Genomic DNA, 21,507 nt, shown 5'->3' on the forward strand with positions numbered 1-21,507 from the left:
AATATTGAGGTCATAAAAACCAGAGAAACAAAAACCACCTAAAGACCTTTAGCATTTTAGTTAGAACAATAGCCCAATCACTGAAAACGGTGCCATTGTCAGCTCAAACGCGTCCAGATTAGAAAGATCCTCCTGGGTCGCCTCGGAGATTTTGCACTGCGCAGAGCACGCCCACACCCTGTACAGCCCTCACCATGCAAAACACACGAATTACCCAGAGACCGAAGAACCCTGGCACCTTCAATCACGCAACGCAAGGCTTTGGGGGTTTCTTGTTCAGGAGGAAGCGAAGTCTTTCATGTCAACTCGCATTGTGGGATGTGTGAGCATTTCCATAGTTAGGGACTTGGCCCCGTCTTAGGATCCAGCTAAAAAACAAATGCATTCTCATACCCTATTCAAACGGCAAGAAATAAGAAATGTGCTTCGTTTGGTATTTCATCACTCAACTCAGACGCTCTAAGAAAGCATGCATTCTTATGCACACTTTGGGGAAAGATGCCCATTTCTGTAATAGGATTTATAAAGTTGACTCTGCCTGCTTTGTATCCAAGAGAGGGAGAAGCAGATGCCGCCAAGCGATCACGCACCACAGGGATCTTCGTGGCCGTGCAAAATGCTTGCGATTTCCCCTCATTTATTTATTGAGGACAGATCTGCCGTGATGTAGCAGACACCAGACTTGCAGCTAGAACTATCTGGCCTATTAACCAAATCTTATGTACAACTTTAATCTAAAAAAATAACATTTTAATTACCAAAAGAAGAGATGCTGTCTTGAGATAGTGCATTTTCATGTTTCTCTTATGCATCTTAAAAGAAATATTATAGAATGAATTATCACAATTTTCATTTTAAAAAAAATACAACAAGCCCAAAACAAATAGAGACTAAACTGGGCCTTTAAAAGATTTCACAGCTTAGTAGCCAAATTATATCCCCTGAGAAGCAGAATCAGGGAGAAGAAAGTAACAGAAAATACCACATAAGAGCTTTTTGTTATAGGCCTTTTAGCATTATTTTACCTTTAATCTCCAGGCACAATTACTTTGCGAAAAATAAAATTTTAATTTAGAAATAAAATAGCAAAGTAATTTATATCAAATGAGAAAAATGGAAATAAAATATAGCATTGGAAAACTTGATGATGCTTAAATGTTTTGTGGTTTACCACCAACTCGTCCCAGTTAGAAACCACCTTACTCTGGGTATTCTGTTAAATACCTGTAAAAGGGGAGAAGAGTTGACTTTCTACTCAAGGGGATGTTTAATATGCAATGAATAACACAACTTCTTCCTGTTCAAGCTTCTCTCCCACCTGGTCTTCACAAGCTCTTCATATGGGACAGACAGGTGTATTATGGTTAAGAGATGGAGCTTTGGGCACACCCGTGTTTAAATCCCCACTCTGCAAGTGATCTTGAACAATTGGCTTCTCTCAGCCTCAGTTCCTCATCTCTGCAGTGGGTGGAATTATAGTAGCTACTGCTTAGGGTTAGTGTTAGCATGAAAGGAGATGGTGCATGCAAAAAAAAAAAAAAAAGAAGTATTCCATAATTGTGAGGGGGAAATGCTAAGCCAAGTTTGAAACTGCTATTCTGTTTTTATGGCCTGTTGTATGCAGCCAATCCACACTTTAAAAAAATGTTTTTATTTCAGAGAGGAAGGGAGAGAGAGAGAGAGTTAGACACATCAATGATGAGAGGGAATCATTGATTGGCTGCCTCCTGAACAGCCCCCACTGGGGATCAATCCTGCAACCCAGGCATGTGCCCTTGACTGAAATCAAACCCAGGACCCTTCAGTCAGCAGGCTGATGCTCTATCCACTGAGTCAAACCAGCCAGGGCCACACATTTTTTGATAATGAAGTTCTGATTCTTTACTCCCCTTCTCTTTTCCAGAGCGTCCTCTGCAGGCATCGTTTCCTTTGTCCTCGAAGCAGCATGCTTCTTCCACGCTGCCTTCTGGCTCCTGAAAGGTAATTTGCAATGGCCAGCATGACCAGTGTTTTACCCAGAATTGAGAAGATGGCAGATTAACACCAAACGTTGTCCTGCTTTTTAGTTTTTGATGACCTTGCCAGTTCAGAGAACCAACTTGCTTTTTCCCAATGTGGGTCAAAACATTAAAGTGAATTATCCTTAGGTTGTCACAGCTAAGTTGTCTGATTTCCCCACTCCCATCCCCACCAGGAAGGAGGGGCAGGCCAGGCTGGGGTGAGTCCCATGGGGCTGTGGTGGGGCTCTGGCTAAAAGGAGTTGTCACCTGGCTGAGGTAGTGGATATTTATTTTGTTCTTTGAGTTATAATCTAATACTACTGAATTTTGTTGCTCTAACTGACCCTCAATTGGCTTCTATGTCCCTTTGACATACCCCATCAATGTAGGTTTGTTTATTTTTTTCAACCCCTTCCTTACCTTTTGGTTATTTCCTGTCCCAGCCCTAGAATCAGCCATTTTTCCAAGGAGTCCTGGTTCCTTTTACTGAACAGTGGTATAGGAGACCAAGATCTTGCCCTAACTGGTTTGGTTCAGTGGATAGAGCGTCGGCCTGCGGACTGAAAGGTCCCAGGTTTGATTCCGGTCAAGGGCATGTACCTTGGTTGCGGGCACATCCCCAGTAGGAGGTGTGCCGGAAGCAGCTGATTGATGTTTCTCTCTCATCGATGTTTCTAACTCTCTATCCCTCTCCCTTCCTCTCTGTAAAAAAAAATCAATAAAATATATTTTAAAAAAGAGAGAGAGAGAGAGACCAAGACCTTGGCACTAGTTATGCTCTTATGGCAAGAAAATTTACTTTAAAAATATATAGATATATAGATGTCTATGGACTTTCTTTTTTATTCAAAATGAAAATTATTTAATTCAAAATCACTATTGTTGAGTCCAAAGGACAAACTTATATTTCAAAAATGTATCCACTTTATTGTGAAAAGAATGTTAAGCCCTAGCCGGTTTGGCTCAGTGGATAAAGCGTCGGCCCTTGGACTGAAGGGTCCTAGATTTGATTCCAGCCAAGGGCACATACCTGGGTTGTGGGCTTGATCCCCAGTAGGGGGCATGCAGGTGGCATCCAAGCAATGATTCCCTCTCATCATTGATGTTTCTATCTTTCTTTCTCTCTCCCTTCCTCTCTGAGCTGCAGCTATCCTGAGAAAGAAGAACAGAGTAGGAGGGATCTCAATACCAGATATCAAGCTGTATTACAAAGCCACTGTTCTCAAAACTGCCTGGTACTGGCACAAGAACAGACATATAGATCAATGGAATAGAATAGAGAACCCAGAAATCAACCCAAACCACTATGCTCAATTAATATTTGACAAAGGAGGCAAGAGCATACAATGGAGTCAAGACAGTCTCTTCAATATATGGTGTTGGGAAAATTGGACAGATACATGCAAAAAAATGAAACTAGACCACCAACTTACACCATACACAAGAATAAACTCAAAATAGATAAAGGACTTAAGCATAAGACATGAAACCATAAAAATCTTAGAGGAATCCACAGGCAGCAAAATCTCAGACATACGCCAAAGCAATATCTTCACCCATACAGCTCCTAGGGCAATTGAAACTAAAGAGAAAATAAACAAATGGGACTACATCAAAATTAAAAGCTTCTGCACAGCAAAAGAAACCATCAACAAAACAACAAGAAAGCCCACTGCATGGGAGAACATATTTGCCAATGTTATCACTGATAAGGGTTTAATCTCCAACATTTACAGGGAACTCATACAACTTAACAAAAGGAAGATAAACAACCCAATCAAAAAATGGGCAACAGACCTAAATAGATAATTCTCGAAAGACGACATAAGGAAGGCCAAGAGACTTATGAAAACATGCTCAAAGTCACTAATCATCTGAGAGATGCAAATCAAAATGACAATGTACCATCTCACACCTGTCAGAATGGCTATCATCAACAAATCAACAAACGACAAGTGCTGGCAAGGATGTGGAGAAAAAGGAACCCTCGTGCACTGCTGGTGGGAATGCAGACTGGTGCAGCCACTGTGGAGAACAGTATGGAGTTTCCTCAAAAAACTAAAAATGGAACTGCCATTTGACCCAGTGATCCCACTTCTAGGAATATACTCCAAGAAACTAGAAACACCAATCAGAAAGGATATATGCACCCCTATGTTCATAGCACCACAATTTACCATAGCTAAGATTTGGAAACAGCCTAAGTGCCCATCAGCAGATGAGTGGATTAAAAAACTGTAGTACATCTACACAATGGAATACTACGCTGCTATAAAAAAGAAGGAATTCTTACCATTTGCAACAGCATGGATGGACCTGGAGAGCATTATGCTAAGCGAAATAAGCCAGTCAGAGAAAGATAAATATCACATGATCTCACTCATTTGTGGAATATAATGAACATAAACTGATGAACAAAAACAGAGCCAGAGACAGAGAAGCATCAATCAGACCATCAAACCTCAGAGGGAAGGTAGGGGAGGGAGAGGGTAAGGGAGAGAGATCAACCAAAGAACTTGTATGCATGCATATAAGCCTAACCAATGGACACAGGCACCAGGCGGGTGAAGGCATGAGTGGGGGAGTGGGGAGGGCAATGGGGAAATAAGGACATATATGTAATACCTTAATCAATAAAGAAAATAATAATAAGAAGAAAAAGAATCCTGATTTAAATATATATATTAAAAAAAAGAAAAGAATGCTGAAATCTAAATATCTTTGAGAGGCAGATTTTTCATCTTTTGCAGCCTACTTACAGAATTTATGAAATGTCATCACATGACCCTGCCAGGTAGATGTTATCATTTTTACTCTAGAATGGGGAAACTGAGGCAGAGAGAGGTGATTGGATGCTTTCTACCAGTGCCACACAACTGAGCTGAAGTTAGTTTATTCCATCAAAAGCAACATTTTGTGCTGAGATTTTGGCAAAGAACTGGGAAATACAAAGATGAATAATTACATGCCCCCTCCCCTTTATTTCCTAGGACCTCTTTCTTCAGAATAAGTGATAATCCTCACTCACCAGAATACAAATATTTAATGAGCACCTACAAATTTGTTCCTTACTATGCCAGTCATCAGGGATGCTATGATGACTGAAATCTGTCCCTGCCTCAGGATACTTCTAGTTCAGTAAATCATCCCCAGTGAGGTGGGAAAATGATGCAATCACAGGAAGATTTAAAAGAACACTATTTGGAGACCCAGGCATTTTCTTAGAGGGAGGCCAACTTTTGCTTTCCTGGCTTGTATAAATTGCAGCACAGGTCGCATACACATGTGGGTGTTTAATACATGTTCTTTGAAAGTGATGATAATGAATTGAGATATGGAAAATCTGAACCCATTCTCTAGGAGTGCGGCTCAGGGGTGGAATGCTTTAGAAAGAGTCCCTGGGAGAAAAGGCTAAAGGAATTGGGGTTACTAATACGATATCATGGAGAAAAGAAGGTTAAGGAGAATTTAATAGCCATCTTCAAATATCTAAAGGGATATTGCTCATGTGTTTTCAACATCAGTTCTTGTCTACGAAGGACAGGACATGAGGGAATTATCTTAAATGGGAGCAGGAGGGACTTAGATTAGATGTCAATGGGGGAAAAAACCCAGCTGAAAGGATTGTGAGATGCTGGAAGGCAATGTGATTTAGAGAGAGAACATGGTTATTTTAGGAACAGGGGCTGGCCGATTATTACTGGGGAAAGTGTAGAGCTGGAGGCTTCCTAGTCAGCCAGTTATTAGTTGTATGATCTTGCACAAGTGACTTCACCTTTTTGAGGCTCAGTTTCCTCCTTTGTTAAATGGGGAAAATAACAATATCTATTATTGGATCCTTGTGAGAGTTAAATTAGATTAGGTGTATAAAACCATTAGGCATATCTGTGCTGGGCACAGAATAATGCTCAATCAATGAAGGATGCCATTCATTACTATTAATCAACTACGGTCCTACCTAGAAAAACAAAACAAAACAAAAACCTCTACACATAAACATAGCTCTCTTTTCAGGGCATCAAACAAACAAATGCTGCTGTGAATTGTGGGATTTACAGTCCCATTGAATACACATGATGTGAACACTCAACGTGAAATAAATAAAAGATTAAAAGAATAGAATTCGTACAGTGAAGTGGTAAAAAGCATGGAATCAGTAAAATATGTGAGCACTTAGAACGGTGCCTGGCAAAGGAATTGTTTGCCCCTTTGACAGAGCAAAACCACAGTGCAAGCTAAGGTCAATTTTTAAGTGAAAGTTTCAAAAAAGACCTGCAGGGCTGCTCCCCTGGGAGAAATTGCTCCAAATTAGTGTGGGTCAAGCACATAGGTGGATAAGATTTGAGTGCACTCATCTGTACTTGATCAGAAGAATCTTGGTTGCCTCAGGCAGTGGTCAATTCTTCACTATTTGGCTATCCTAGGGCCTAGGACCTAGGCTTTTATTCTTAAAATATCTGCAGGCCCTAATACCCTACTTGTCAGCGTTAAAGAAAGACAGCTATTTGTTTCCAGTATTTTGAATACACCCAAGAAACAGTTCTCTGCATTGTGATTGTAGTCTATAAACTTTACTTCATAGCAATTATAACTCTGCAGCACATTCAACTTACTAATATTTATTGAAATATTTTTAGCTGCAAAAACATTTTATGTTCACTATTATTTATTAATGCCCTGATTTAAAATATTACACATAAAATTTATTCCAGTGCACATTAGTAAATAAATTATGCTTGTAATTTCTAATGCATTTTTAATTATAAATTTATCCATGTCTACCTTTATTTATGATAGCGGTGTCTCACTGTTGAACATACTGTATATTAATGGCGACACTGCTAATTATGCATTCTTAGAAGTTGCATTCCACAAAACATACGAGTCTTTTTTTTTTACATCCTAAGTCTTGTTAACATCAATTAATTTAGGAGTCAACACACACAGTACTAGCTACCTTTAAAGCAAGAAAAGATACTATTAGAAGATGGTTACAGGGCCTGGATTTGGGACAGGGACTACATTTATATATAAATATAGCCAGAGAGATACTAAATACCAACCAGATGTTTCATTTTCAACCCAAGTGTCTAAAAAAGGATATTCACCAGAAATAATATTCAGCACAAAACCACAAAAGCTCCATGAATCTCTGGAGCCCCCAGAGCTGATCGGTACTTAAATAGTATCAGCAACGTGTTATCTTTAAGATTTTCGGGTTGGTTAATTTTGTGCTTCCCTTGCACCCACAAACTCACCTCACTATAAGCAATACATTTACTTTAAAAAATTCTTCCCATGGAAGTCTTATTTTAATTTGAAAAAAAATATTATATTTCTCTGAAATTGTACACTTCTTGGGAGCGTCTTTAAAATAGTTTGAATGGATTTTGACACCTGGTTTACTGTTGTCCCGAAATTGCTTTGTACCACAGGAGTATAAATGCCTATGTTTTCCCTATGGAAGGAAAAATATATTTCAAAAGTAGAGGAAATCAACATTGGGAAAATAGCAGGGAAACATATTCACACACATAAAATATTAAGAACACACATTGGCAGAGAAACTCGAAGACGCCTCCATCCCACAGCTCTGGAGGGGCTTGCAAGAGTTATTTTCATCTTATGACGCTTCCTCTCAGCTTGTCATAGGTTTGGCAAAGTGGTCTTTTCCACGTGCAAATTCTGCTCCTACAAAATACCATTTCCAATGGCTCCATTTCAAGTGCATGTTTTGAGCAGCTTTTCATTTAACAAGCATTTTACCAAGTGTTTATGTTATTTTAAGGTTTTAGTATATAAAGAGAAATAAGGAACATCCCCTTCCTCGTGTCCTGTCAGGGAGACGGAAGTATATTGAAAGAACAACAGAAAACGTGAGAAATGTTGAGCACAGAGAACGACGCTCTTCAGGTGGCCGGCTAGGGAGAGGTGATCTGGAAAGCTTCCTGGAGGAAGCATATATGAATTGGGTCTTCAAGAATAAAAAGAATATATTTAAGAAATGATTAAAATGGCATAGATATGTATATACATATGTACAATGAAAACATTTTTTTAAAGCACACTGGGGCTTATCCTTTTAGAATATTGCCACTATGTTTTGTAGAAACCTAAGATAGTCACTAGAGAGGCCACAAGAGAAAGAGCCAAGGTGCCCCGGCCAACATTTCCAGGCAACATTGACCTTGCAACCATATTAGCTGCCATCGGACTGAATGTCTAGACTGGCAGAAGAACAACCCACCAACCCACAAAACCTTGAGAAATAATACATGGCTGTTGTTTTAAGCCACTAAATAGAATGAAGAGGAAGAGGAAGAGAAGGAGGAGGAGGAGGGGAAGGAGGAGGAGGGGGGAGGAGGAGGGGGAGAAGGAGGAGGAGGAGGAGGAGGAGGAATTTACTGAGTGGAGAGGGAAAGGGCAATTAAGGTTTGAGCAGGAATTGAGGAAACCTGGACGAGGAAAATGAGATATAGAGGAGGCAAATCACTTGCTGAAGGCCACACAGCTGGTAGGTGTTTTGAACCTCTATCCATTGCCCCAGTTCTCGTCCTGGGAACCGCAAGAAAAGGAACCTCCATCCCTTACCACGGTCTCCTTTCCAAGCTGGAGCTGAAGTCTATGAAACCTGATTGGCATAGGGATGCTGAGGTTTTAGCCCCTCTGCCCTCTCGTCTATTGGAGTCCCCCTTCAGGCCCTGGCCCAGCGTGATCAGTGTGCTGTAAAAATAGAATTTTTCTCTGTGTGTCAGCTGCTATGATCCTACCCGCATGCACCCCTGGGTTGGGAGATAGGTCATTGTATGCTTTGCCTTTTGTTGTTGTTGTTAATCCTTACCCGAGTATACTTTGCCCACTGATTGTTTTTTTGTTGTTGTTGTTTTTTAAGAGAGTGGAATGGAAGAAGGGAGGGCGAAACATTGGTGGGAGAGAACACATCAATTGATTGCCTTCAGCACATGCCCCTACTGGGGCCAGCGATACAACCCACAACCTAGGTATGTGCCTTTGACCGGGAATCAAACCTGAGACGCTTTGCTGCTCGGGCCAACACTCTAACCACTGAGAAACATGGGCCAGGGCTGCTTTGCTTTTTAATGTCATTGCAACTGTCTGATACAACTCCTATGTTTTGGAGGCTAAGCCATACAGTCGGCCCACTCTCTCTCCTCCTCCTCTACCTCCCTCCCTCAGTTGCAGAATGGCTTGGGAAGCACCCATTTCCTTTTCACCTCATGGCCATCCATCTTCCTAGGAGCTCTCGAGGTCCATGCGGCATCTCAGTTCCTTGACCATCTCATCTCCAATTCTATTTCAGCCAGGACCCCACTCTCACAGGACTCTTCATCTGAGGTTATTCACTGAGACATCCATCTCTGAGGATAACCTCCATCTCTCTGCCTTGCTCCATCATTGACTCCCATTACACCTGTTCCAGGACCTTCGGGTCATTCTGTGGCCCTTTGCTTAAGGCAGCGGTTCTCAACCTGTGGGTCGCGACCCCTTTAGGGGTTGAACGACCCTTTCGCAGGGGTCGCCTAAGACCATCGGAAAACACATATATAATTACATATTGTTTTTGTGATTAATCACTATTCTTTAATTATGTTCAATTTGTAACAATGAAATTGGGGGTCACCACAACATGAGGAACTGTATTAAAGGGTTGCGGCATTAGGAAGGTTGAGAACCACTGGCTTAAGGCATTCTTAAAAGCTGAGATCTTAAACTCCATTACACCTGTCTGGCAAAACTCCTTCCTTGAATTAAAGCAATTGCTCACCCTTTGTGTGCCTTTATCTTGACTATTTAAACCAACTATAGAAAAGTCACACAAAGCATTATATTAGCATCACCATAAATTCAGTCTCTATTCTCAATGGGGCCCTCAACCATGTCTTTGAAATTTTACATTTCCCTGCACTCCAACTTACCACAACAACTATTTAAAATTCATAGTCAGATTTGACTATAAGCTTCATGAAGCTGGAGTCCCTGCCTCATATTTCACCACTGAATCTCCAGTGCCTAGGAAAGGCTTAATCTACAGGCACTCAATAAGTACTTGCTTACTGACTAAGGTGCAGTAATAGCGGTAAGCATTTTATATAAATATTAGTAAATGTTATTAGCTTTATATCAAGCTCTATTCTATGTGAGTTATATGTATTAGCTCATTTAATCCTCACAGCAACTCAATGGGATTAATTAGGACTTTTGTCATTCCCATTTTACAGATAAGGAATTTTAGAGAGCCAGCTGGGAAAGATGAAATCACTTGTAAGTGGTAGAGGGGGTATGCTTAGTGTGTCCAGTTGGGTCGGTTGGGTTTTATGTGAATGAGGGGCAATCAGGCAGCTGTGCTTCAGACTGGAGCTCAAGACAGAAGTGAAAATTAAGATTAATATTTAGGAGGGGTGAAATAATCTGGCGACTTCAGAAAACAGACTATCAAACGGTGTTTACACCCTGTGATTGGCAGAGTGCCTCTAACAGGCCCCCAATGGAACTGTGGTGATGTGTGTGCAGGAACGCCCTTGGGTGTTTAAGATGCATCTCCCCTCGCTCCCATGAGCTAAGAGATTACTCATATTTGAAAATAAGGGTAGATCCATGGTGTATTTGTTGGTGACTTTAATATTGGGTAAGGATCCCCCTGGGCTGAAATTCAGTCTTGACTTTTCTTTTTCTTGTGCTAAGATGCATTTAAAATTTTGTATTTATTGATTGACTTGAGAGAGAGAGAGAGAGGAAAGGAGAGAGGGAAAAATCGATTTGTTGTTCCACTTACTTATGCATTCATTGGTTGCTTTTTGTATGTGCCCTGAAGGGGGATGAACCCCCAACCTTTGTGTATGGGGAGGATGCTCTAACCAACTGAGCTACCTGGCCAGGGCCCTAAGATGCATTTTTGAAAGAGACTTTCTGGACACTCTCTCAGGTAGGAGAGATATATCATTGCATTTGAGTTCGTTCCCCTTCAGGTGGCCTCTCCCACTGATTCCCGCTGAGAGAGATACCCCACAAACAATGAGCCCCTGTTCCCAGTCAGTCTTCATATCTTATGGACACCTCCCTTCAGTTCTTGAGGAGGATAATTATCACCTCCATTTTACAGATAATGAGATTAACAGCTAACATTTACTAAGTGTTTATTGTGTCCGGCACTGTGTTGAGTGTTTTTAAAGCATCATCCCGCAATACTCTAAAATTGGAACTACTGTAATGGGTGGGAAAACCAAGGGTCAGAGAGGGGAGGTATCTTGTTTTAGGACGCACAGCCAGTTAGGTCTTTCTGACCCAGAGGCTAAGCTGCCTCATCACTCACTTTTTATGACCTTAGGGCTTTCTCCCATAGAAACGGGGAGAGAGGAAAAGAAGATTCGAAGGAGACCGCTAACGCTGATTTCCACCTACCCAAGTCCAGGGCTAGACCCTCAGCTAAGCTCTGACCCTGACCTCAACTGGTGCCAGGAAAGTGGCGCGCATGCGCACGGCTTTCCGTTCGGCCCCGCCCCCCCGGGAGGGCTCCACTCTTCGCTCCCGGCTCTGGGGCTTGCGCACTACGTCCCCAGCCAGCAGCTCCTTCCCAGTCAGGGACTTCCGGTGCGTGAGGTGTGGTTCCGGGTCGTGGCGAGACTCGGGGCAACTGGGCTGCTGCTCTGCCGGCGGGCGGCTGCGAGCGGCGGGGGCATGAGGGCGAGCCCGGAAAGCGGCAGCTGAGCCGGCCGGGAGGAGCGCCAGTCCCCGACGGTTCCGAGAGTTCGGGGCTGGGGCCGAGAGGCACCGAGGAGCCGGGCCCTCCCCCCAGGAACGTGTCCCGGGCCGCCCCGGCCGGTAGCGTGGCAGCACTTTCAGGTAAAGGTTGCCCCAGCCGCTACCTTACTCGCTCGCTCTCCTGCCAGCCATCTGGAGAGCCTCGCGGCTCCTCACTCCTCCGCGCCTGGCGAAACCCGGCAGGCAGCCTCCCTGGCCCTCCTTGCTCAGGTCTCTCTCCCGTGAGCGTCCGTTTCCTGGCCCTTTCCAGAACCGGAGGCTGCTGTGAGTCTGACAGCTAGTTAGCTGGGTGTGTGACTTGGGGGAGGAGAAGCTAGTGGGTCTGGTTGTGTTGGGGAGGAGTGAGAGGAGGGAGGAGGACGCTATTGGCTCTGGCAGTTGCCGGCCCCACATTTAGGTGCCCTAATCGTCACAATATGAAAATCAAGTTTTTAAAGCATTGCCTGCGTGGCCTCCGGTTCCTCGCGCCTCCTCCCCCTATTGCCACAAAGCGGTAAATGGCCTTGCAGAACTTTTTCTTTTTCTTGGTGGAGTGCTGCTGTAACTTTGATTCAGCTTTTTCGTTTGGGGAGTGACAAAGAGTATTCTAAATCTGTTTAAAGTAGAAAAAATGATTATAGTTTCAACAAGAGTATTACTTTAACGTAAGCCCAAAAAGTCGACTCAGAAATTGGTTAGAATTTCATCCTGAATGATCGCAAGTCGTTTTTGAAGCCTATGACAGTATCTGGCACCGTGCAAAGCATCATGTTGTAAATCAAAACCAGCAAAGTTCAAAACTTCCCCAGGTGTGAATGGTCAAGTGGAGACAAGTGTTTATTATAAACATTAGTTCAAACAAACCAACATGCTCATTCTGTTTTGACAAGCAGAAGGGGTGGATTCCTAATTTAAAAACCCACTAGAGGAGGAAGAGGAGACACCATCTTTTATTCTTCATATACAACGAGCCCACATGAGATGCTCAGTAAATGCCGAAAGAGTTCTTGATGAAGCCTTGATCATTGTTTTCAATTTTTTTTTTGGTTTACACACTTGCAAGCTTGCTGGAGCCATGAGGCGTGCTGGTGGCCCCTTTTCCATTCAGCTTTGTGCTCATACCTTCAGCTACTGTGATCCCATACTGAACTTACATCCCTCTACACCCCTGACCTGGTGCCTGGCTAAAGTTCCAGCTATGCTTGAAAAGGCCCCCTTCCTAAATTACTCTACTCTGATCCTTTACTCAAGTAGGGCCTCCAGTCATATTTGTTCTTTTCTTTGTCCCGTGTGTTTTGTAGGACATTCTCCCTGCCTAGAAGGTTTCTCCTTTTCTGTTGGCGAGCTACTGAGGTGTTACCCAGGGCCCAGCTGAAATTGGCCTCCCTCAACCAATTCAGTACAATCCCAGCTGGAAATTATTTCTTTTCTAGAATCCTATAAACCAGCGGTTCTCAACCTGTGGGTCGCAACCCCTTTGGGGGGTCTAACGACCCTTTCACAGGGGTCGCCTAAGACCATCGGAAAACACATATATAATTACATATTGTTTTTGTGATTAATCACTATGCTTTAATTATGTTCAATTTGTAACAATGAAAATACATCCTGCATATCAGAAATTTACATGAGGATTCATAACAGTAGCAAAATTACAGTTATGAAGTAGCAACGAAAATAATTTTATGGTTGGGGGTCACCACAGCATGAGGAACTGTCTTAAAGGGTCGCAGCATTAAGAAGGTTGAGAACCACTACTATAAACACTCATCGTATCTGTAATTATTTTACTTAGCAAGCATTTACTGAGCATGGATAGGTACCAGGTACCATGCCAGACAATGTAGAAGTAAGTAAGACTCGGGCCTTGTAGCAAGGAGCTCAATTTAGTGAGAGAGATAAGGGAATAATTCCAACACAGAGTGATAAGTACACTGTGTGAGAGTTCTTTCTGTGATACAGTGATAACATAGAACGGGGGTTGGGTCATTTGTTTTTGAGGAGTGTACTGTGGCCAGGTAATGCTTCATTATGTGGGGTTAACTAAGCTTTATTATTTACTGTGTACTGGGTATTACATATAGGTTTCTCTTGTTTAATCATTTTAATCTCAATTTACAGATTAGGAAGACTCGGGATAAATTACACAGCTGGTACAAGACAGAGCCAGGATTCAAACCCAGGTCTGTCTGATGCCTACATCTGTGCTTTTTTCATTATGTGTTTTGCCTTCTTTCTCACACCATAGCTCTTGATATCAAGTACATATTGAAACAAGTATACAAGAGAAAGAAATATGAGTGTCAAAATTAATGGTATAGATGTTCTTTTAAATGTAGGCAAGACCATGATCTTTCAAAGCAAGAAGGTAGAAGGTGGGTCAGCTCAGCTTTGAATATGAGAAAGGAAGGCATTGTGTAGAGAATAACCGTGACCTCTGTATTCAATTCCTGGTTCCTTCTCTGGCTAGATATGTGACCTTTGGCAAGTTTCTTACTTCTAAGCATTATTTTCCTCAAGTATGGGTTGGGATAGGGCAGTGGTCGGCAAACTCATTAGTCAACAGAGCCAAATATCAACAGTACAACGATTGAAATTTCTTTTGAGAGCCAAATTTTTTAAACTTAAACGATATAGGTAGGTACATTGTTATTAACTTAATTAGGGTACTCCTAAGCTGGCCTTTGCTAAAAACGTCCTCAGTCTGATTGAGGTACGTTCGCTGAGATCGACTCCTTCCAACTCTCCCATCCACACTCATCTTGTATACTTGTTTCGTCTATCTCCTTCCGTTCATCCTCTCTATATGTCCAAACCATCTCAACATACCTTTCTCAATCCTCGACACTACATCTTTCACTCCACAACATTCCCTGTACGTGCGCGCCCGCACGTGGTATTTTGTGGAAGAGCCACACTCAAGGGGCCAAAGAGCTGCCTGTGGCTCGAGAGCCGTGGTTTGCCGACCACTGGGATAGAGGGATAATATGGACCTCATGGAGTATTGTGAATATGTAATAAGCTAATGTGGATAAAAGGCCTGACACATGGTAAGGTCTCTGAAGTGATAACTATAAGATGCAAAGGTGCAATGACTGGCATGGTTTTAGAGTGGTGAGGAGACCAGTCTTAATAAAGCAGGCCATTGCTTCTTTTTAGTGTGGGTATACTGGAAGATAAAGTTGGAGGGTCACTAGGGGTCAGTGTCAGTGAGGGATTGAGTGTTAGGCAAGAGCAGTAAATTCCAGTTTCTTCTTATAACTTTGCTAGTTAATAAATACTTTGAGGATCTGTGATTTCATAACAGGGAAAATGTTAGACCCTGGGAATGCAAAGAGGAATAAAACCAGGTCCCTACTCTGAGGCTGTTGACATTCTAGTGGGGGAGACATATTTGTGTGCCGGTGAACTGTAGTAAAGTACTTGAGGTACAAAGATAGCAATCCCCGAGGATACGAAGGAGGACAAAAGAGGGGACACTAATAATGATAGCTAATGAGCACTTACTGTGTGCCAACATTGTGTTAAAAGTATTGTCTCATTTATTTCTGTACTGGACAGTGTACATGTTACAGATGAGCAAACTAGAGCACAGAGAGATTAAATAAATTCCATGAGTTTATGCAGCTGTTGGGGCTGTGAATGGAGGGGATTATCTGTTAGACTTTGGAATCTCCACTCTTCTTTGTGGTGTGGACGGGGGCCCTCTGAGGAGGCTTCAGAGAAGAGCTAGCCCTGGAGCGGTTTCAGCGAGCTGGTCACTGTGCTGGGCAGTAGGGATGTTGAGGACTGAATGTGGCCCCTGCACTCAAGCAGCTCATTGCCTCCTCGGTGATGTTCAATATATTTCTTTTTCGTGGGGGGTTTGCTTTGCCCGTTGACTCATAACTGAGGACTTTAGAAACTGTTGTACTTCAGGGGATCTCTAAAGGGTCAGGCTGAGAATTTGCTGGAAATCGGTTATTCTGATATATAGGCCTTATTGTTAAGAACACAGCAATAGATGCCAATTATATGACAAGGAATTCTGTCACATGATGTTTTTTTCCCATAGTAGGTTCTCTGACCTGGAGTTTCCTGTGGGTTTTAAGTTTTTGAGAAGTTTTGACATAAAAGTTAGCTCATTTCAACTTGTGTTAAATTTAAAATAATTGAGCACTTACAGTAAGTTCTGGTCGTTGTTAAATGTTTTTCCTATACTTCATTTCCTTCAGTCTTCATGATTCTCTGAGATAGGTGATGAAGCTTAGTGATTAAGTAGGGGACCCAAGAGTCACCTAGTTAGTGAGTGATAATGCCAGAAAAAAAATTGGACTTTCCAAAAGAGTGAACAAGTATTTATTAAGTTAGTTTTCTTTTGAGCATCTGCCTCAGGGGTCTCCAACTCAAATGCCCATGATGTAATATAGAGAGTAGGACAGACCTTGATGAACTGGAGGGCATATGTCCAGTCTGAAGATAGCGGTTGGTTGCCGGTTCACTACCCCCCTTACTTCCTCCCCCCCACCTCCCCCCAGGGGAGGCAACCAATCCTTGTGTCTCACATCAATGTCTTTCTCCCAATCTCTCCCCATTTCTCCTTCTCTCTCTTCCCCTCTCCCCCCGTTCTCTCCCTCCCTCCCTTCGAGTCTCTCTGAAAAGCAATGGGGAAAATATCCTTAGGTGAAAATTAACAACAACTAAAGAAGAGATGCTGGAAATCTGGGTTTTAATATATTTAATTTTTTTTAAAAATTTTAATTTTTATTTTAGGGAGAGAGAGGGCAAGAGAGAGAGATAGATAGATTTAGAGAGAGAGAGAAACATCTATTTGTTTTTCCACTTATTTATGCATTCATTGGTTGATTTTTGTATGTGTTCTGACTGGAGATTGAATCTGCAACCTTGGTGTAGTAGCTTGATGCTCTAACCAGCTGAGCTACCCAGCCAGGGCTGGGGTTTAATGTATGTATTTCATTTTAAAAAATTGACATTTAAAAAATTGCTGTGTGGACTAAAGCACATTTGTGTGCTGTGTACAGTCCTAGGCTGTCTGATTGTGAACTCTGATGTACTTTATCGCTGAAATTTTGGTATCCACTGTTCAAAGCAGGAGGTACAACTCCAGTCGAGATTACTGATAGACGTGTACTGGTAAATTGCCAGAGTGAGAGGGTTTTATAATTGACTCATACTGATGTCTTTGGGGAAGTGGCAGGGTGAATGCTTTTATTATATAATCAGACTAAATTTCAGGAGGGATGGGGCTTGATGAGGAAATGACCTTGGAATACTTTTAGCACTTTAAATGCTATAAAATCTCTTGCCTCTGTTGGTCCTCTGTACAGTGCCATGGAGTGAACATGGGGGGTAAACATAACCTCTTGAGATTAAAATATTGGCTCCCAGTGAAAGACAGTTTAGTTGAAAGTGCACTTGATTGAGAGGGGCTTGAGGTCTGACTGTAGCTATGCCGCTGACAGCCTTTTGATTTTGGTTGAGCCACTTAGAAATTTTTGTATCTTTTTCCCATCTGGATGATAATGAGGAGCTCAAATCAAGTCTTGCTGAAATCTTTTCAGGATGCCAAGCTTTCTGATTCTAATTGACACGCTTAAAGTTACACAGCTGATTACTGGTAGACCCAGTAGAGAATGGTTCAAATCTAAAGTGCTGTTTCTCCTCGCTTGGCAGGTAGGGAGCTACTGCTCAGCTCTTCCCCCTCTTCTTTGTTCATTACTTCTGGGAAAGGACCTTGACAGGCCAGGTGCTCCCCAAATGCATACAGTGCTTTGTTGACTATATATACACAAGATTGAAAGGGGGCATAGAGACACCCAGCATAGTGAGAGAAATATGGTCAGGGAGTTCCCAGCCCAAGAGTTTAATTTATTTTTATTTTAATACCCAGCTTCCACCAGGTGAAAATTGGAAAAAATATTGGTCTTCTAGATACTTGTTTTCATTCATACTCTATTGTATAAGGACATAACATGGAATATAAAAATGAAGAAAATAAATCCTCAGCAGTCATTCAGAATTTATTAACTTGTGTTGGCAGCAGTCTAGATATATTGGGAAGATAGATTTAATATAGGAAACACAAAATTTGGACCCAAAGAAGGAAACAGTTTTAAGTAATTGAAAGTGAGAAAAATGGGAGAAACGTTTTACAAAACAAAACTTAAATTCTGGAAACAGCAAGAAGGTATTAGAATAAGTATTGGAATTAAATTATAGTAATCACTTGTGAAATAAATTGAATATTATGTCACATTTACCCATACATACATGCAGTGTTAAATTCATATCCTATACTTGAGTACACTTTTATGAATATGCTTTTATTATTGATGCAGACAAAATGGACTGAATTTTACACATTCAAAACGATGTAACATTTTTTTTTTAGTTCCCTATAGATTCATTTTAAGGTATATTATTATAAACTAGGGGCCCAGTGCACGAATTCGTGTACCTTGAAAGGAATTGTGGGCTGTGAGGCTGTGGCAGGCACAGGGGCAGGTCTTGACCCATCCTCCACGCCCCCACCTGGCCCCTCCCGCCTTGGCCCCTGGTCCTCTGTCTGCTGGCAGTCCCGCTCCCGCTGCCACTTGCACCCGCTGATGGCGCCGGCCCTGCTTGCATCTGCAGATGGCACCAGCAACGGGTGCGAGCGGCAGCTGCTGCCCAATCACCCCTCAGGAGCAGGGGGAGGTGGAAAAGCCCTCAGGGGTGATCATAGCCAGCAGCCGCTGCTTGCACCCGCTGATGGCGCTGAGCGATCAGGACCGGCGCCGGGCACTGGCAGTGGGTACGAGTGGCGGCTCTGGCGCCGGCTGTGGGTGTGAGCAGGGCCGGCGCTGGCAGTGGGTGTGAGCTGCAGCTCCAGTGCCAGCAGCGGATACGAGCAGGGCTGGTGGTGCAAGCACCAGGCCAGACCGCGGCACACAGGAGCAAAGAATTTTCAGTAACCACCAGAGGCTCGCCCTGATGACAGCAGCTGGCGCCCGTCTTGGTCTGGCGCCCCCGCTCACCTGTTCTACCATCCTGCCGCAGCCGACATCCACCACGTTCCCCGCACGCCCCCAGTGGCCAGCGCACGTGATAGTGACCGGTTGTTCCGGTTGTTCCACCATTCAGTCTATTTGCATATTAGCCTTTTATTATATAGGATAAGTACTGCTTCAGCAGAAAAACTGGTAGAAAATTATTTGAAGGAATGGTTTTCTTTTTAAAACAAAGTAAATTTTTAATCTGAATTTTAGTTGCTGATATAAAAGAGACTAACAAAGAACTGAGGTGCAGGCTTGAATCTTGAAGTCACATTTACCTGTATTTGAATACTGGCTTTGTCAGTTATAAACTGACCATCACAATCTGCAAAATGAGGACAAGAATGCCCATCTCATGTACTACTTGTGAGGATTAAATGAAATAACTTATGGAGAGATGCAGGTACCATCTTTCAGGGGCCCAGACATTCGGATGTTAGTATAATGTAACAAATGATTCTGTGGAGTGATTATGGAGTGAGACTTTTCATTTTCATGTCTGGATTATGAAATTAGTCTAATTTCTAGTTGTGCGTTGTGCATAACTTCTCACACCTACCAACTGTGCACTATCGAGAAAAGGGTTTCAGTATTGTTTTTAGGCTACTAAATGATTTGATCTGTTAAATAACAATAAATACCTTCAGTTGCTTATATTACTTTTTTTTCTGTGTGTGCCCGTGACTACCCGTTGAAGTGTTAGAACAAGGAATATTATGTTCTCATTCCCATCTTACAAATGCTGAAACTGAAGCTTAGAGAAGTAAAGTGGTTCAAGGTAGAGAGCTACTAAAATGGCAATGGTAGGATTTGAATCCTGATTTTTCCTCTAATTACAGTGCTTTTGTCACTATTCCATGCTGTTCTAAATTTGAATATTGGAACTGGCCCTTGTTTTGGGACCATCATCAACCATGGCCCTCCTTACTCATTTAAACTTAATTCCTACAGAAAGTTGTTACTGATTATGTTGAGAATTTTTGGTTACAGGTATAATCTTATGATCTGAAGTTTAAAGATTTAATAGAACTCTAATAATAATCATTGCTGGCAGAGGTTGGTGGTGAGATATGGTGGTCAGTCATATATTGCTGGGGGGAATATAAGTTGGTAAAAGTTTTCTGGAAAGAATTTTGGCAGTATTTATCACAAGCCTTAAAATACGTCACGCATGCCTTTTGAGCAATTCCACTTCTAGGAACTGTTGCTAAAGAAATAGAGATGTAGGAGATATTCGTGTTCAGATATGTTCATTGTAGCAGTACTTATAATAGTAAAAATTAGAATCAACTTTAGTATTTAACAAAGGGCTTAGAGAAATTATGGAAAAGCCATAGGATGGGAATATTGTGCAGTCATTTAAAATGTTTTAGAAGAATATTAATGACATTAATGTGCTTATCATGTAACATGAAGTGAAAAAAGGATATAAAACTATATAGAGTAGGATCCCAGTTATGTCATACATAAGAAGGAAAAGAAATAGGTGGTAGGAGGATAGGTCTTTATGCGTTTTTGTTTTCTAAAACGTTCTCTGATAAACATAACTTTTTAATAAAAAAATCTTTTAAACTTGGTATTAATATAGAGCCAGTGAATATCATTTTGACAAAAAAAGTTTTCATCCATGCAAATGATTTGGAGTTACAAATGGATTGTATTTTCAAATTAGTTTTCACCTCTGTTGTTAGAATTTAGTTTCATGTTTCTTGACATAAATGATGTTGACGTTTCCCAGCTAGCCTTCCTGTCCTTCCCACAAAATCCTATTTAAGACAATATTATGGAAGAAGAGTTGTATTCCTGTTGGAATGTACCAGTGTCCCAGTCTACCTACCATCACCTCTTTAATGGCCAGTGGGTAGTGAGTAGTCCTGTGACACACCCTTCTTTTCTTTTTTTAATTTAAATTCTTTATTGTTGAAAGTATTGCATATTTCTTTTTCATATTTTTATTGATTTCAGAGAGGAAGGGAGAGGTGAGAGAGATGAAAACATCAATAATGAGAGAGAATCATTGATTGGCTACCTCCTGCACACCCCACACTGGGGACCCAGCCCGCAACCAGAGCATATGGCCTTACTGGGAACGGAACAGTGACCTCCTGGTTCATAGGTCGATGCTCAACCACTGACCCATGCCATCCGGCCAGGTCTGTGTTTCAAAGAGAGTGCACTCTCATATCTGTGAGGCTGGGCATTGATATGTACAGGGTAGGCAAAAGTAGGCTTACAGTTGTGAGTACAGAGTTTATTCTTGTATTATTATTTATTAATTATTGTTCTGTTTTCCATACGAAGAATTGTACTTTTCCCACCCTTGAATGGAGCTTTTTTGTGGATTGAATGCTTAGATATTGGGAAGTGCTTCTTTGTTATGGAAAATTGTGTAAATTCCCATTTTTGTAAGAAAAAAATTAAAGATCAAAGTATGGATTTTAATTTTTCTGTGGTATGAAAAATGCATAAATATTAAAAGTCATAATGTATTGGTGCCTTTTACCCTTTTCTAATTTTCGTATACTTCATCATTGAAATTGCAATAGTTTCAGCAAGCACAGTTAAGCATGATGGCCAGTTAAGTTTTTAAAAAAATGTGCATGGTAATTCTATATGCAATATAAAAAGTGTGCAAAAATTTGACAAAATATTTGAGCATATTTAAATTAGGAAAATACCCGGCAAGATGTTTCTTTTTGTAAACTGCTTCTGTC

At 41.7% G+C, this 21,507-nt stretch overlaps 1 protein-coding gene across 10 annotated transcripts in view; it reads left to right on the plus strand.

The window, feature by feature from the left end:
• Window positions 1-11,625: 11,625 nt before the first annotated feature.
• Window positions 11,626-21,507, plus strand: part of MAPKAP1 (mitogen-activated protein kinase associated protein 1) — a 185,402-nt gene continuing 175,520 nt past the window's right edge. For 5 of the 10 annotated variants that reach the window (XM_023760126.1, XM_023760115.1, XM_006096232.3 and 2 more), the window contains exons 1-2: window positions 11,626-11,861; window positions 13,881-13,942. The gene's annotated coding sequence lies outside the window, so the exon portion shown is untranslated. Of the gene's footprint in view, window positions 11,862-11,988; window positions 12,045-13,880; window positions 13,943-21,507 lie in introns of those variants that run through there. The other 5 variants (XM_023760124.1, XM_023760125.1, XM_023760117.1 and 2 more) reach the window with 4 other exon arrangements.

This window comes from Myotis lucifugus, unplaced genomic scaffold, assembly GCF_000147115.1.
Source record: "Myotis lucifugus unplaced genomic scaffold, Myoluc2.0 scaffold_173, whole genome shotgun sequence".
Classification (NCBI taxonomy): domain Eukaryota; kingdom Metazoa; phylum Chordata; class Mammalia; order Chiroptera; family Vespertilionidae; genus Myotis; species Myotis lucifugus.